Here is an 18,630-nt window from a genome sequence, read left to right as displayed (position 1 = left end):
CAAAAGGAAGCAGAAGGATAAGAAAGTCCCTATGTCCATCCTCACAGGGAGCAGTCTTTATTCCTTCACCACAAACAGGACTGAACAATCTTCCCAGACACCATAAAAAAAAATATATATATATATATATATATCCATTTAAGAGGCTCAGGATGCTGGGCATTGTGGCTCATGCATATAATTCTAGCTACTCAGTTGGCAGAGATCAGGATTGTGGTTCAAGGCCAACCAGAGCAAAAAGTTAGCAATACCACAATCTCAACAGACACGCTGGTCGTGGTGGTTCATGCCTGTAATACCAGCTACAAAGGAAGCAGGGATAGGAGGATTGTGGTCTGAGGCCAGTCCTGGACCAAAAAAAGAAGAAAAAACAGGCATGAAAATCTATCTGAAAAATAGCTAAAGCAAAAAGAATTGAGGGTGAGATTCAAGTAATAGAGTGCCTAGCAAGTGTGAGGCACTGAGTTCAAATCCCCATAAACCCTCCCCCCCACCAAAAAAAAAAGTAGCTGGGGATGTAGTTCAGTAATAGAGTAGTCTCCTAGCATGTGGCAAGGTCTTGGGTTTGACCTCCAGCACAACAAAAAATGAAAGAATAAATAAACTAATTAATTAATCCATTTGCACCAAATAATTAGTGTAGATCACCTGGGGAGATAGAATAAGGAACTTGCATTGCTTAATGCACAGAACATCTCAAAAAGTTCCCTATGTCTCTCCCCGAGGCTTTTCTCTGAGCCCTGCAACAACCCAGCTCATCTTTTCCCTCCAACTCAGACACCACCCCTACCACACTGATGGGGAAGATTTGAGCCCTGTGCTGCCTTCTTCCTTTGGTCTTGTGATAGTGAGATCGCAAACCTCTTAAAGTCGGGGATCATGTTTTCTATTTAAGTAACACAAAGACAAGCACCCTACCAAAATCTTCCATTCCTCCATAACAGTAGGCTGGGGGCAGGAGGGTGCAGAATGCTGGGGGTGCCTCTCCACGTGCCTTATGCTCACTAAAGTGCTCTTCCAATGGGAGTAAGGCAAGTTGGTAACAGGGAAAGAAAAAATTCACCATAGGACTCGACTCCCATTAGCAAAAGGTCACACAGTGCTGAACTCCTCCTTGTCCCTGCCCAGTACATCCTTGAACATCCCTTCTAATGGTCATTTCATGGTCAGGATTGCAGTTGTAAATCCCCAAAAAGACAAGTGAGTCCCTTGGCCAGTTCTAAGCCAAAAATGGTTCATGCTCCATAAAGGAAAATCTCCCCTCAATTTGACTTCTCTAGTAAGCTCTCTACTAAGACCTTATGAATATTGGTCCACATCTCATGCATACAATTAAAAACCTGGGAATGAGCAGAAGTGCATATGTAGAACATCCCGTGTTATATAACAAGACCTTGTCAGTCAAACCTGTCAATCATCCTAGTCCATCCTGCAAAAAACACCTAAATTTTTCTCATCGTTTGCCCTCACAACTTATAAATTGCCCTTTGAATGAAGATCAGCACTTCTGTACCATCTGGCCAGAGCCCACCACTCTCTTCTGTGGTGTTTCCTCCTCCTATATTTTCCTTTCCCTTCCAATAAAACTTTGCTATTACTTTTCAATCTGTGTCTCTAATTCTTTGTTTGAGAAATAGAAGGACCTAAGATCTTCTCGATCAGGGTCTTCGGAGACCATCCACTGTGATAGGAGCACACAAGACTGGAGGAAGAAGGCCAGGGTTTCTTTCCACAGAAGAAAGGGAGGAAGGGAGGAACCTGGAGGGACAGGTGGGACAGGTGGTGGCGCCTGGGCTGGAACTGGGGAATTGAATAGCTGAGAGGAGAGAAGAGACTGGCCTATTGTTCAATTCCTCAAGGCCCTGGCACAGAGTGCAGATTTCACATACAATGGAATGCAGTAGAAGTAACAATTGAGCAAAATGTGAATGGTGAAGACCTGGATAATGATGGCAGAAGGGAGTATTTGGAATAAGATGTTTAACTTTTTATTTATTTTTAATGTGGCCAGATCAAATTCACAAATGTCTCCCACCCTGGACTGACTCTCACCCTCCTCCAAATATCCTTTGCAACCTTTGGGGCTCAGATCAATTTCTATTCAATGCCCCAACCCATACACACACCCATGAAGCCTTCTCAGACCTGGCCACAGTGGCACTTCTCCTTAAAATAGAATTCGTATTGTTGAACAGCTATCTGTGTTTTCTCCCTGTCCTGCCATCTATCCAATCTATTATGATGGAAGTAGTCCTCAACCACAGTTTTAATCACATCATTCTTCTACTCAAAAAATTTAACTGACTCTTCTCTGCTAGCAGGATTTTTTAAATTGAAGGAAATCAGTCATTTATCAGGAAAAAATGTATTCTGCAGATAATAGCTCAGTAGCTCCTCTACAGAAGCATTTTCTAGAGCTTGAGTGACTGTGACAAGCTGTCATATTTCATTCCTTTTTTTTTAAATCTTGTTATGTTTTTGTTTCTGCAGTGCTAGGGATCAAACCCAAGGCCTCTTGCATGCTAAGCAAGCACTCTACCACTGAGCTCCATCCTCCAGCAGCTTGTGATTCTGCCCTGCTCCTGTATGTGCCAATTCAACAACAGCCTTCAAAACTCCAGAGTCGTCGGACTGGCCAGGTGTAGGTTCTCATGCTTATTATCCCAGCTACCGATGAGGCAGAGATTAGGAAGACTGCAGTTCAAGGCCAAATGGGGGGGGGCGGGGATTGGGAGACCTCATCTTAATCAATAAGCCAGGCATGGTGGCACATACTGTGTGCCTGTGATCAATCACAGCTAGACAGGAGGCCATAGGTAGGAGGGTTCTGGTCCAAGGCTGACAGGCAAAAAGCAAAACCCTATGACATGAGGCAAAAGGGGGCTGGTGGCAAGACTCAAGTGGTAAAGCACCTGCCTAGCAAGTGCAAGGCCCTAGTACCACCAAAAAAAAAATATCTAGTCATCAGGCACAAAAGTTAAGGCTACATATTAAAGTTTTTCAAAGCCTAGTATAGACTAACAAGCAAAGAGTGGCCTACTGAGCTTCCACAGAAGCACGTAAATGTTATTTAAAGGATGCTAAGCCCCCTTTGGATGGATCATCCTGAAACTTCCATTGTTGGAGCATTGCAACTGCCATTTAAATACTCCCAGCCCTGTTGATCTAATCCTAGTCACTCTCTACTACAGGATCGTCCTGAAAGTTTGTCCTAATGTTGGGTGAGTGGTCAGATGGCTGCGACTAAAATGACAATTGATTAAAGCGATATTTATCAACCCAGACTGTCCCTCAGAAGTCCCAGTGTTCCCTCCAGGCCAATTAATTCAGGACCTCTGGGAGTGGGCCTGGGCATCAGGGTTCAGATTCTAAAGTGTTGGCCGTGTTTGAGAACTCCTATGTTAAAGGGTGTCTCCTGCTGTTTCAGTAGAAAGGGGACCTACCTAGACAGATGGAGGGACCTGATAAGCCATGTAAGCACACCAGCTCCTAAGAGGGCTGGCAAAAGCAAGAAAGGATGATAGCTTCAGAGAACATAGGCACCACAAAGGGGCCAGAAGAACAAGGTCAAGAGGAGTGAGACATCTGCATCTTCAAGAAGAAAGGGACCACCCCAGGTCCGTGCAGTGACATAAACACACAGAATCTTTCTGATATCCAGAGATTCACACAGCAGCAGAAGGAATTGCTTAAACTTTCCAACAACACTATCTTGCTTCTGCGGAAAAAATCTATATGATTGGTAATTCTTCAGGGAAGCCCTGTGGTCCTCCAACCTAATTTAAACCGTTATTAAATTACTTCTCAATTGCTGTTGAAAACAGAAATGACTTCACTGAATGGCCATGTCTTAACATTGATTTTTACACCATCGACTCCTGACTTTGACTTTGGGGCTACATTCTCAACCTACATTTTTAGGGAGATTCCAGGCAAAGATCAGGGAATGAACATGACCCAAAATGGTGAACTTGAAACAGACTCGCTTTAGCTCAGTACTGTGTTACGCGAGAGACCAAAGCTGTCTCAATTCTGGTAAGTAAAAGCAACTGCAATCCTCAGGTAGTCCTATCTTTTAATTCTGCTATGGAAACTATCTCTTTTTATTACATTTAAATAGCTTTGCACTATCCAAAACTTCAATTCATTTGTTAACAAAGTGCAATGGAAACTTTATATTCTTGAGTGCAATGAATCTTCAAAATGACAAATACTGCACAAATTATAATATGTTCAATAACATAAAAATGAAAACTAACTGGGTGAGGTCACTAAACCTACTGGGCTTCAGGCCTAAGAGAGAAAAGCAAAACCTTGTGGCCTTCCTTGTTCCTAAAACGTGGAGTCCCAAGACCTCCCATGTCTTTTTCCTTTATTCCTCATCTCTCAGCAATGAGCAAACCTGCCTAAGTAGCATTCAGAATTCTCTCACCCTCACCTTTAACCCCATTGTTCCCCATTCTGCGCTTCTTAGGCGACAAGCACTGGGCATTTGAAATGGGTGGGCTGCACTTTGTGGGGCCACCTTGTCACCTCCACTATCACTATATTCATCCTCTTGTCTACCAGTCACAGAGCAAGTGAGATACTTTTATAAATACACATCCAGGCACACATACACAAATGGATGTCTGTATGCAGTCGGCTGTCTATTCGGCACCTGCAGATTCAACCAACCTCAGATTGAAAATGTTTTAAAAACGAATCCGGAGTAAGGGGGAGAAATGGCCCAAACAATGTATGCACATGTGAATAAATGAATAAAAAAAACGCAGCTGTACTGAAAATGTGTAGAATTTTTTCTTGCCATTATTCCCTAAACAATGTGCTATTTATATAACATTTACATTATAAGTATGATAAGTAATATAGACACGATTCAAAGCATATAAGAAGAGTGGGCAGATTATTTGCAAATATTATACCATCTTCTTTGGGGGAGACTGGGGTTTGAACTCATGGCTTCATACTTGCAAAGCAAGTGTTCTACCACTTAACCATGCCTCCAATCCATTTTGCTCTGGTTACTTTGGAGAAGGGGGTCTTGAAAATTTTGCCCGGGCTGGCCTTGAACTGTGATCCTCCTGATTTCAGCCTCCCAAGTAGCTAAGATTATAGGCTTGAGCCACTGCTGCCTGGCTATACACCATTCTTTATAAGGGACTTGAGCATCTATATATTTCAGTATCCATGGAGAGGTCCTGAAACCAATCCCTCAAGTCATCCCTGTGTATAAATGTGTGCGTGTGTGCATGTGTGTGTGTGTGTGTGTGTGTGTGTGATCAGTAAAGAAAAATAGAGTTTTGTTCCTCCCCAAAACTTTTTAATCACTGCAACCCATTAATAATGTGTTGTGACAAAGAGTTGAAAGGAACAAACATATGTGCACAAGCAAACCAAAATATCTCGTTCCAGTACCATGTGTCATCCAACCAGCCAACCCCAAGACTCCGAAAATTCTCATTTTTCTGGCCTCAAACACTAGGTTGCCAAGTCTCAATATATGGAACATGCAGGGCAGCATTGCACATGAAACAATTCCCAGAAACCCACAGCAGAAGTCAAGCCCTTCTCTGCCTCCACTAGCCTTGTAGGGCAAGACATAGATAATTCGTCCACAGGTTTATTCACTCTCTGTGTTTCTCCTCCTGGAACCTCAGCATCAACCACATTAAACTGTAAACTTCTGATATTATTACCTTGGAAGTGAGTGTCAAGGGGGAGCCTGAATCCAAAAAGGACTTTCCTAGCCTCAGAGAAACTCAGGGCTGAAGAAGTTCATGGCTCATAATGACCTCAAATATGTCAAAATAGAATGATCTCTCTGTGGAGCCTTCTTTCCCCGAAGCTAGCATCCTTTCTCATTTTCGCCAACCGACAACTAATGCCCTCTAAAGTAGACCGTTCTGACCCTTTTGATCATTAAACACATGAACACAGGGTCTACACTGTCAGGCCCACTAGGGTATAGATCTTAGCCTATGTTGTTCACTAATATGTCCCACGTGCCCAAATAGTACCTGGTTCAGAGTACTTGCTCAGAAACTATTTGTCAAATGAATGAGGGCCACCCAGTGGCTTTCCACAATGACTCTATCTCTACTCTGGGAAATCCATGAGAAGTCTTGTTTTCTTCAGTATGACAGCCAAATAAAACCTTTGAGACCACTCTCATGTCTGTCCAACCCCAGCCCCCATCACCAGTTTCTTCTTTTCAAAATGTAATATTCCTGGTTTGTTCAACCATGTCTTACAAGGTGGATCTCCAGATTTCTCAACAAAGACATAGTAGATATCTTTTATATTGTCCCCACTGCAGAGGGATGGAACTCTCAAAGGCTTCTGGGACTGAAATCTACTCCGTTCCTCAGGACTAACATTGTCCCACTGAGACAGTTTCAATAGGCTTTGGCAATGGTTAGCAGAAATTCAGATGAGACAGGATTCTCTAGAGAGAAAGGACCCTTAGAATATGAACTTCGATCAGTGAGAGGGGATTTATTAGGACATTTTGCTCAGACCATTATAGCAGCTGAGAAATCCCACAACAGGTTGTCTGTAGGTTGGAGACCCTGGGATGCCAGTACTATGGGTCAATCAAATCCAAAGGCCTCAGAATCATAGAAGCCTACAGTGTAGCTCTCAGTTCAAGGCCAAAAGCCTGACTACCAGCAAAAGGGGTTGCTAACGTTAAGTCCTGGACTCTAAAGGCCAGCAGGTCTGGAGTTCTGATGTCCAAAGCAGGGGACAAGTGCTCCAGCTTGCAGAAGGAGATGCTAAGTCACCTTCTGTATTGAGTCTGTTCAGGTCCCCAGCCAGTTGGATGGTGCCCGTTCACCTTGAAGGTAGGTCTTCCTCACTAGTCCACTCAGACTCACATGTTAACCTGTGAAATATCTCACAGACACAGTCAAAATAATGTTTTTCCAGGTTTCCAGGTATTCCAAAATCCAGTCATGTAGACATCTAAAAATAACCATTATAATAAATAAATACAATACTATTTTGCCTCAATATTGCTGTCTGGCTTCTGGAAGAAGAGGAAAGGATAAGAGGGAGGAAGGAAGGAGAAAAAGAGGGGAGTGGATAATAGTTGGAAAGTTCCAAATATTAAAAGCAACGACAAATATACAAAAAATGGTGCCTTGGTTTTTCAAAATAAAAAGGCCATAAATTCCCCAAACTATATACCGATGAATATGGTAACTGATTGTAAGTCAGAGGTCAGCAAACTTTTTCTCTAAAGTGCCAGAGTCACTCTTTGAGGGTTTTCAAGGAAGAGAAATGAGATTAACTTGCATTACACCATGACTTCAAGTAGGGTTTCTCAAACTAGGGATCCTCTAAAACCAAGATGGACTCCTGGGGCCCCACCTCAGAGATTCTGATTTAATTGGTCTAGGATGTACTCTGGGCATCAGGATTTTTCAAGTTTCCCCCAGGTGACTCTACTGTGTAACCAGGGCTGAGGACCCCCACACCCAAACAAATCCCTGGGGCTCAGCACATCGCTCTCTCTTTTTTTTTTTAATTTTAGACCTATTCCACAATGTCGCATCTGGCTCACCACCCATTTTTGAAAATCAAGTTTTGTTGGCAGACAGCCATGCTTGTTCATGTACAGATTGTCTATAGCTGCTTCTGTGCTCCAACAGTAGCGTGGAATAGTCAAGATGGAGACAATGTGGCCTACTAAGCCTTAAAAAAAAAAAGGTCACTTTCTGGGTTTTTTTGTGTGTGTTTTGTTTTTGTTTGTTTGGGCTTTTTTTTTTTTTTTGGCAGTACTGGGGTTCAAACTCAAGGCCTCACCCTTGCTAAGCAGGCGCTTTACCGCTTCAGCCACTCTGCCTGGCTTATTTTGCGTTATTTTTGATATAGGGACTCACAAATTATTTGCCTGGTCTGGCCTCAAACCTCAGTCCTCCTGATCTCTGCCTCCCAAGTAGCTGGGATTACAGGTGTGAACCACCCATGCCTGGCTATTTTCTGGCATTTTAGAGAAAAAGTTTGCTGGCTCTGACATAAAACCAAAATCAAATTCACCAATCTATATAATTTGGGGAATTTGTGTCCTCTCTTGAAAATGCAAGGCACCAATGTTTGTATGCTTGTTGTTTTTATTACTTGCACCTTCTCACCTGATATTCTCCTGGACCCGTTCCTACCTCCCAAGATTCCTTAAGAAAGTCTGGCAATAGTTTTGCAATAGTCACCTATTACAATGCTGAAGAAGAGAGGTAGTAGATTTCATTCTGATGTATAAATGTATTCAGTAGAAAACCTTTTTGTTGTTTTTGGTGGGACTGGTGTTTGAACTCAGGGCTTCTCACTTGCAAAGCTCTCCCACTGAGCCACATCTCCAGTTCATTTTGCTCTGATTATTTTGGAGATGGGATTTCATGAACCATTTTCTCAGGGTTCTCCTTGAACAGCAATCCTCCCAATCTCAGTCTTCCAAGTAGCTAGGATTCGGGCATGAGCCCCCGACACCTGGCTTCTAATTAGTCCTTATCTGAGCACTCCACATACCGTGTGAAACCAAGCTCCTTACGCCACTCTCTGAATCTACAAACTATTGAACAGCACCTAAAATTATAATATTAATGTGCAATATTCGGCATATAATGCCTATTTCACATACACTAGATGATATAAAATGGCCATTATACGTCTGTGAGACAGATAATGCTACTGTCTTTTGGGCATTTGGGGATTTCACTCTGCAGGTATTTTCAAAGCTTTTGGTAATGATCCATGGAAAATGAGCCCTAAAATAGACCTGCATTTCACTCAACTTTTACATATGAGGAATATATGGAAAGACATCTGAAGGCTATCCACCCCTCCTGCCTTTTCCCTGTGTTGGTCCCACATCGCATAGTAATCTGAATTTTGAGGTCATCCTGCATGGTCTGCTGCCAGTGTAGAAACTGCACTTGAATTATTTGTGGCCGGAGTATTTGCAATTTTGTGTCATTCATCTACATGTACCTCCGTCCCAGGTGAATTATTATTCTAAGTGATATTTTTTTTCTCTCTTGCCTGCACAGTTAATGCAGGCTTTCTTAGAGATTCATTTTCCATGGGATATTGGTAAGCTCTAGAAATTTCCACAGCTGGAGAAACTGCATCCGAGCAGGGCCCTGCTTCAATCACAGACTTGCTCCAGTTCTATTAACTTGCAGGTTCAGAGGACAGCACCGAGGGAGGCTGGCAGAGGCCCTCAGACACTAAGTGTGTAATCACATCCCCCACATGAAAATCACTCCCGCTTCAGTCAATAAGGCCGTGAAGAAAAGAGAAGCATTAACGGAATAGTAAAACCCGAGACGAGATTTAATGCATTTGCTGTATGAAATGTTCCGCCATTAGGAAGTCCTTTAATTGAGGGGAAAGAAAATTGCTGAGAATTTACAAAGGTTAAAGCATATTCAGAGCTCCTAAACTTTCTATTAGCCTGCTTTGACTCACAAGTGGTGAATGAGTGAAGGGTGTATGAGAACAGAACACGAACACAATTCATTAGTGCAGATTTTGATGAGAAGACACAGGAACCCATTTTGACTAAAGTCACAGACGTTCAAAACACCCAGTGGCACGTGTGCCCGGTCTTGGAGCAGCTGAGAAAGCTCTTCCCAGCTCCACCTCAGCAGAGCTGCCATCTCATCCCCCAGCTGTGGCTGGCCTTGTTTCCTGGTCCCTCGAGTTGTGATAAATGACATCATTGTCATTTTCTGGAAATCCACTTCCAATTATCGTACTTTTAGTGTGAAGTGGACATTTTTTGTGATCCAATCCTTGTCAAAAACAATCTATCCATGATGCATCTGTGGTATTTTTATCTCACCCAGAGATAAAGTAGAAGAACCCATTTCCATGGGTAGCATAACAAGTTTTAGTACATCGAGTCACAGAAAAATAAATTGTTCTGATTCCAGCCCTGAGCAGTGAAGATCATACTGTTTTTTTCCTCTACCAGAGTGTGCCACAGTCCGTCTAACGACAGTAGAGGAGGAATTGGAGCCCAGCCATCATCCACATCTCAGAAACAAATGGCAGAGGTGGAATCTGACCCCAGCCTGCCTGGCTCCAAAGCCCACATTATCTGCAAGACTTCAGGCTATGTTTTAAATGCAGCAAGGCTGCTTGCTAGTTAAAATAAGACTAGGATCAATCTTTTGTCAAGGCAATTAATCACCTCATACTCTCTGTTGGTCAAATCCAAAGTTAAACGCAGTTGCACAATACCCAGCAATTCTGCTCGTAAGTTTATACCCAAGAGAAATGGAAACAAATGTGCATGCAAACACTTGTGTCTGAATGGTCATAGCCGCGTTATTACAATCACCAAAAAGTGGAAACAACACAAATATGCCCATCAACTGGTGAGTAGATGAACAAAATGTCGTATGGCCATACAGTGGAATATTACTCATCCAGGAATGAAATTCTCATACAGCCTACAACATAGATGAACCCTGAAAATAGTGTGCTAAGTGAAAGGTGTCTGTCCCAAAAATCTCCACATACATATGACTACATATATATGACCTGTCCAGAAAAGGGAAATACAGAGAGATAAGAAGTAGATTAGCAGTCGTCAGGAGCTGGGGGAGAGAGGGAAGATGGGAAATGGGGTTTCTTTCAGGGATGATGTAAATCTTCTGGATTACATTGTGCTGACAGTTACACAATTCTGAATGCACTATAAAACACTGAATTGTAAATTTTGAAAGGGTAAATGTTATGTCATGAATGTTTTGAATTTTATCTCAATTTTTTTACAAGAATGAAGGAAGAGAGGGAGGAAGGAAGCCCACGAAAGGAGAATATACAGTGAAGAAGCAAGTTTGAACCAAGGCGGGGATTCAATACTCATTGGAGAAAGTGTGGCTGCGGCCCACTGAATGGTGGAGAAATTTGCAGGTTATCCTGGGGTTGCCCTGGACCAGAGCTGATCTGCATGCGGAGCCATGGGCCACAGTGGCACGTGGCTCGCGGGGAATTTCCCCATAGGAGGCCAGCAGGCCAAGAGTGGCGGAAAGGAAGCTACCCATTGAAGTGCTGATGAAAATCACTGAAAAGCTTCCTTTCTGGGATGCCTTTGAATTTCTGTTAAGGACACTGGCTGGACACAAAAAGGCCCCAAGGGTGCCATCTGCAGGGGGTACAGATGAACTCATGGGGAAGCCAAGGTGGCACTGAGCCCACCAAAACTTGGGGCACCTGCAAAACCGGCCATGTACCTACCTATGGAGATACTGCTGGAAGTCACTGGGGTGAGCTCACTGGGCATCCCAGTGAAAAAGGGAAGCCCCTTTTTCCTTCAGAGTTGCCCAGCACCCTCCACTAACAAAGCTTAGCCTCAGGCCACTGGGCAAAGGAGGAACACCTAATCAAGCCGGGTGCCAGTGGCTCACCCCTGTAATTCTAGCTACTTGGGAGGCTGAGACAGGGAGAATTGAGATTCTAGACCAGTCCAGGCAAATCATTCACGAGTCTCCATCTCCTAAATAACCAGAGCAAAATGGACTGGAGGTGTGGCTCAAATGGTGGAGTACCTGCTTTGCAAGTGTGAAGCCCAGAGTTCAAACCCCAGTCCCATCAAAAAAAAAAAAAAAACAGGTGGATTGGAGCAGAGAGACAAAGACTGTTAGTGGGTATGGGTATGAGCAGCTGCTCTGTAAGCTATAAAAAGAGGTGTGTTCAAATAATTTTGGTAAACACTGCTTCACATACCACCCCCACAGTACACAGTATTTGCAGTGCTGCAACATTGTCCGGGAACAAACCCTTTATAACTATTCAGCGTAGCGTTTCCAGAACTCACTTGGTCACAGATTTCAGTTTCTCCCAGTTGTCACTGGGAAACTGCTCTCTGCATGGCAATGATCAGAGTAGCAGAGAGACCACGGTGGTTGGGAAGCAGCTCATGCTGGAGGCTGTCTGCTGTTTAAAGGGTTCCTCTGTAGCAGAACGCACACGGATGGAGCATCTGACTGGGGTCCCTTGTGGCGTTCCATCATTTTATTTACTGCACACAAACCATAAGCTCTGCAGACACTGTGGAAATACAGTTTATTTACGTAACTAAAAATATCACCCAAATGGCATTTGGCCATTGCTGCATTTCCCAACTCCTCCCATGTGCCCAAGGCCCACTCAAAATTATCCATTGATGCTCTAGTGGAAAGGGGATGGGATTTTACAACTGGAATGGATGAGGTTAGGGTCAGGGGCTTTGGAATGCCATAATCCTGCCTGGCCATTCATTTCATTTTTCCTTTTGAGATTCTAAGGGAATGAGAGGCACAAAAAAAAATGAAAAGGAATCAAAACAGTGATTTATTATATGCTCAGTGGAAGGAGTACAATGCAGCCAAGAAAAGGGTAAGCATATAAGAGGGCCTGAACTGCTTTTGCTGAAAAGCACTGACTCTTTATTGGACCCATGAATTAACTAAAAACAGGAGAAATGTGACGTCCCTCCCTCCATTTTGTACCTGTTGTCCTCTGCTCTGAATCATTCTCTCCTGCAGCTACCTTGGAATTAAGGAAGGACAGAAGTAATCAATAACATCTTTATGACATCCCCCAAGGAACAGCAGAGCCTTGCAGGACAGACCACCCCTCCAAATGAGGACAATTACCTATAATGATCAGGCTGCACCTTGGAGCAGGAGCAATCATGTCTTGGGAACCAACTGGCTCCCCTCAAGTGATGACAGGAATAACATCTTCTCTGGAACCCCTCTTGGAACCCTGGGACTAAGATAATGGTCAATCAGAGCACACTTGTGACTGGGACTGTTGAACTATGCATAACTTTGTTCCCTGTCCCCAGTTCTTTTGTCTACTTAAAGCTACAGATCGTGTCTGTACCCCAAAGATGGCTGAGGATGAGCTGAGTGCCTCTTCCCACGGCATGACCCGAGCCAGGGAATAAACCTCCTTTCTCAGCCTTCACCACGCCTCTTTATTTGGCTTTTGGGGTCCAGTGGGCAGACCTGACATATAGAAACCCAGGAGTTTGGCCCTGGGGTCCAAAACTCCTCTTGCAAGCACAGGTGGGCTGTGTGAGGAGACAATCCTTACATCCATTCAGCCTTAGACTCAAAACCCAGTGCAAGCAGGTTGCCAGTGGCTCACACCTGTAATCCTAGCTACTTGGGAGGCAAAGATCAGGAGGATCATGTTCGAGGCTGCGCAGGCAAATAGTTTACAAGATTCTATCTTGAAAAAAACCCAACACAAAAAGGTTGGCAGAGTGGCTCACGTGGTTTAGTGTCTGCCTAGCAAGTGTGAGGTCCTCAGTTTCAAATCCCAGTACTACAAAAAAAAAAAAAAAAGTTCAGCCCATTTCTGAGCAGCTGGCCTCCAGACCCAGCTGCTCACCTACAAAACAACACATATATTTTATTCACTGGAACTTTCCATCAAAGGGGGACTGGTGAATAAGTCTCAATATAACATGCAAAAGACAAGCCATGCTCATGTGAGGAAGCTCTTCACCTACTGCTACCAAGAGAATCCGGAAAACATTGTGGAGCAAAAAAATGAACAGCAGTGTGTATATATCATATGTTCTTTTAGTGTAAGAAGGGAAAAAAGGAAATATATTCATATTTGCTTATATTTGAAAAGATAAACTGAAAACTAATATATTGCAGGAAGCAAGAAGGGACCAAGCAGACCGAATAAATAGGAGCAAACGTATCAGTCTGTATTTTTTTTTTCTGGTAGTACTAGGGTTTGAACTCAGGGCCTCACACTTGCTAGGCAGGTGCTCCACCACTTGAGCCACTCCATCAGCCCCAGTCTATATTTTTAAAATATCATTTTAATCCTTTCCTTTTGGCAGCACTCAGTAGCAAGATGGTGGTGGAAATTTCCAAGAGGAAATTTGTTGCTGATGGTGCCTTCAAAGCTGAACTGAATGAATTTCTCATTCAGAAGCTGGTTAAAGATGGATGCTCTGGAAATGACATCCAAGTTACAGCAACCAGGACAGAAATCATTATTTTAGCTACCAGGACCCAGAATATCCTTGGTGAGAGGGTTGGTGGATCCAGGAACTGACTGCTTCCCTGAGGACAATGTAAAGCTTTATGCTGGAAAGGTGACCACAAGAGGTCTGTGTGCCAATCCCCAAGCAGAGTCTTTTCCTGACAAACTCCTAGGAGAGCTTGCTGTGTGGAGAGCTTGCTATGGTGTGCTGTGATTTGTCATGGAGAGCAGTGCCAAAGGCTGTGAGGTCGTGGTGTCTGGAAATTCCAAGGACGGAGGGCTAAACCATAAAGTTTGTGAATGGTCTAATGATGCCCAGTATAGACCATGTTTACTGCTATGTTGACACTGCTGCATGCCGTGTGCTGCCCAGACAGGGTGTGTAGGGCATCCAAATGCAGATCATGCTGCCCTGGACCCAAGAAGCCCCTGCCTGACCATGTGAGCACCATGGAGCCTGAAGATGAGATCCTGTCCACCAGCCTGTCTCAGAACAGAAGGGTGGGAAGCCAGAGCCACCTGCCATGGCCCAGCCAGTCCCTACAAGACTACAGTATCCCCTTGGCAGCTGTACCTGGAGTCTGGATGAGGCTCTGTAAAGGCATTTAATAAAATCTTGTGCAAATGGCTGGCAGAGTGGCTCAAGTGGTAGAGCACCTGCCAAGCAAATGTGAGACCCAGAGTTCAAGCCCCAGTACCAAAAAAAGGAAAAATCTTGTGCAAAGAGAAAAATAAATAAATAAAATAAAATTTCATGAACTATATTATTTCCAGTTCCAAAAAATAGCTGCTATTTGTGAGATAAGTGGTTTGGTTTTCTAAACCCTTATAAACTTTTGGTGTTTCAATATAATAATTATTAACTTAGGGAGGAGTCAAACACATAAAATATTAATTTTTCACAAAATAGTTGTTTTCTTATACTTCAAGAAGAAAATTATCCTGTGAATTCCATGCCAATTTGAAAAGTACATTTTAATAACCATTTTATAATCTTACTTGAACGCTTAATGCTATTGGCATCCAACACGTGCTTCAGTGACTTTTCTCTGTTAAAAATGACAACCACGGCTTGCCTAGCATGCACAAGGCCCTGGGTTTGATCACCAGCAAAGAAAAAGAATGCAGCCTTGGGATAAAATTTCATGGTAGTTTTAAAAATATCTTCACAAAGCCTTTGCTATGGCTGCTGTCAAGAGGTAGAGCTGACACCCCCTCACCCCCCCCACTCCCCCCACTCCACCCCCCGCCCCCCCGAGTATGGGCTGGACTTGGTGACTCACCTCTAACAGATAGAATGTGACAGGGTTGGGTGTGGCTCGGTGACAGAGCACTTGCCTAGCAGATACAGGGCCTCTGTTCCATCTCCCACACTGCAGAATGAATGAATGGCTGATGGATGAGTAATAAAATGTGACATGACAGGAATGACTGTATTTGCCATTAGGTCATGAGAAGGGACTGTGGCTTCCATTTTGGTCACTCCACCTCTAGCCATCTCGGGAATCACTTGCTCTGGGGCAAGCCAGCTGGCACATGTGAGCTGGTCTGTGGAGAGGCCCATGCGGTGAGGCACTAAGGGCAGCCTCTGACCGATAGCCATGTGGCTGGAAAGCCTTCTGACAACAGTCATGCAAGCATACCACCTTGGAAACAAATCTTTCAGTCCCAGTCAAACCTTCAGATGGCTGCAGACCCAACTGTCAGTTTGACCGCAATCTCATGAAAGACTCTGACCTGGAACTATTCCCAGATTCCTCAGAAATTATGAAATAGTAATAAAGATAGGCATGATGGCACATTCCTGTAATCCAAACTCTGGGGAGGCTGAAGCAGAAGGATAGGAATTTGAGGCCAGCTTGGGCTACATAGTGAGACTCTGTCTCAAAAAAAAAAAAAATTCAAACAAAGAAATAATTTCAGGGCTTTGTAAGGCATGAAATTTGGGAGTGATTTGTTATTGATAACTAATGCAGATTTTCAAAATATAATTCTGAGTAAATTATTCTGACTGGGATTCCATCCCATTTCTCCATACACACACACACACACAAAATAGCCTTGAATAAAATTGACTGGTCGTGGTATCCAGTGAAGTTGTGACTAGCAAACAGTATCTCTAGAAGACCTTGGTCCTTGCATTCCCGCATGGAAGAATCCAAGCAGAACACGTGGGTGTGAATGGGGTTTATTAAAAGTTAGGGAAAGAAAATACAAAAGGAGCATGGTGGGTGCAGGTAGAGTCTGCTGGCAGAGAGAGCATGCTTTTCTTTTTCAGGTGCTTTTAAAACCTACACTAACCCATGGGGAGGGCAGACGCAGGAGATTCCCACCCAATAATGAGCAAGTGGGGAGGGGCTTGGGTGGTTCCCCAGCCAGGTCTGGATGGTCTGGACCATCCCCTGGCAATCTACATGAGCTCCAAATTTTTCCAACTTCTAGCCTGCCTCAAAACCAAGATTAAGATCTCCAAATTCTATCAAATTACAATCATATTTCTTGAATTTATTCCCTCATTCATTCATTCATTCATTCAACAAACACTATCAAGCAGTTAGTGCCAGGGAATGTTCTAGAAACTTGCTTGTTGCCAGAATAGAGCAAAATCTCTGTCCTTATGGGGCTTATGTACTAGCAAAGGAGAAAAGGCAACATGAAGTATGCTGTGTAGTAAGAAGAGCTAAGGAGGTCTAACCAAACAGTGACTCAGATCAAACTTCATTCTGCATCTCAAAATATAACTGGGACAATAAAACGGAAAATTTTTGTTGCAGCCAGCTTGCATGCTAGCTCAGTAACATACTGTTATTGATCCTGATTTTGATTTTTGAAAACAAATATCGCCTTAAAATATAAATCCATCTTGTTAATTAGCTGTACGTCCAATGTCACAAGACCAGCACCCAGGGGAGGCAAGTGAGGCTCTTTCCACCTGAGAGTATGTATTCCCGCTCTGCCTGTTCTACTGCTGGGCCACACTTAGTCCCTAGCACAGTCATACCAAGAACAAATGGCTCCCACTTTGATATCTAAAATCCCATCACAAAAATTTCAATCCTTTTTCTGAATCATTTCCTTGTTTTTTATTTAGCTTCTCAGCCAAAAAATGCAGTGTCACCTGTACTAGTGACATATGGAGTTGTCAATCCTTAGAGGAGCATATCAGATTTTTCTCTTTCTTACCCTGAGATAACAAACACCAGCTTCCCTGGTAATTCAAGGAGCTTTAATGAAGGAGTAGAAAGGAGGTGGAAAGGCCAATAACCACTCCCAGCTTTGCCAAGGGTGAATGGTTGAGTTCTCCATCACAGACTTTAAATTACTCCACGTCTCTACAGCCACTCTCTCAAGTTAAGGGAACACTTTACAAATGCATATTAGCTGCACACAGTCCTTCTCCAAGAGAAAAGAATGGCCCTGGCTAATTGTACAAGCAGCTAAATGTCACCAGTAATCACTGAGATAAGAGTGGCTCATCAGAGCAAGTCTAGAAAGAGAAGTCTATTTAAAAGCTAAATGGGGTTTTCTAAAAGGTAGTCCCTGAAAAGATTTCCTGGGCTGATTTTATTTTAATGTAAAGACCTACTCTTTCCTCTGACTTGCTATGATTATTTTATACAAATTGCAGTACATTAGTCCCTGGAGAAATACAGTGAGCTGCATTTCCACTTCTTAGGATTCAAAATGATTTTGGAGGGGTTGAATTGTAATTTTTTTTAAGTCTTCTTTAAACATGCATATTTCCTGGAGGCGACAGATGCAAATGCAGAGACACAGTGCCTTGATTGTCAATTTTGTGGTCTCTACCACCAACCTATAACCTACTATGCTGAAGAAATTTGTTCACCCAAAACTATTTAGCAACTTCCCCTTGGAAAGGCAAATCATCGGCCTTACCAGTAAGTTAGTTTGTTAAACCACAAGAAAAAAAAGCACCCCAGGCTTCCATTAGGGATCACAACTGTTCCAGTTCTGTCTTTGAAACTGAATTTGTCACTACACAGAATGTCATGGCCCCTTTAGCACAGAGCACTGAAATATGCTCTGGTCCTCATATTTCTGTCTATGACATGAAGATTCCTTGCTGGAAACCAGTTTGCAATTTGGTCGGGACTGTTTGCTATGGATAAAGACTTCAAGAGAAGATACGGCTAAAGAATGAGACTGACTTTCTTTAGATGACTCCAGAATCATCTTTAGAGGAAGCTTTAAACAGCAGAAATACATTCCTTCCCATGCTCTGGAGGCTAGAGCATGCTTCTTCTAAAGCCTATCGGGAAAGATCCTTCCATGCCCCTCCCAGTTTCTGGTAGCCCCAGGAGTCCCTTGGCTTGTGGCAGCATATTATCTAATATCTGCTCCCATCGTTACATGGTCATTTTCTCCCTGTGTGTCCTCTGTCTTCACATAGCGTCATTAGGGCTTATGATGTAGCTGAGCGGTAAAGTATGGGTTCACTATGCTCGGGCACTGGGTTCAACCTCCAGCACCAGAAATAAATAAACACATCGGTCATATTGGATTAGAGTTCACCCTAATGGCATCACTTCAACTAGATTACATTTGCAAAGATTGTATTTCCAAAAAAGGTCACAGGTACTAAGGTTAGGACTTCAGGGGCAC

General features: G+C 43.3%; 1 pseudogene; it reads left to right on the top strand.

Moving 5' to 3' along the window:
* The first annotated feature begins 13,875 nt into the window (after nucleotides 1-13,875).
* On the top strand, nucleotides 13,876-14,606 carry LOC109675552 (small ribosomal subunit protein uS3-like; annotated as a pseudogene).
* The last annotated feature ends 4,024 nt before the right edge of the window (nucleotides 14,607-18,630 follow it).

Source organism: Castor canadensis, chromosome X, assembly GCF_047511655.1.
Source record: "Castor canadensis chromosome X, mCasCan1.hap1v2, whole genome shotgun sequence".
NCBI lineage: Eukaryota > Metazoa > Chordata > Mammalia > Rodentia > Castoridae > Castor > Castor canadensis.
The sequence above is the reverse complement of the archived record's forward strand: the minus strand, read 5'-3'. Positions and strand labels throughout refer to the sequence as shown.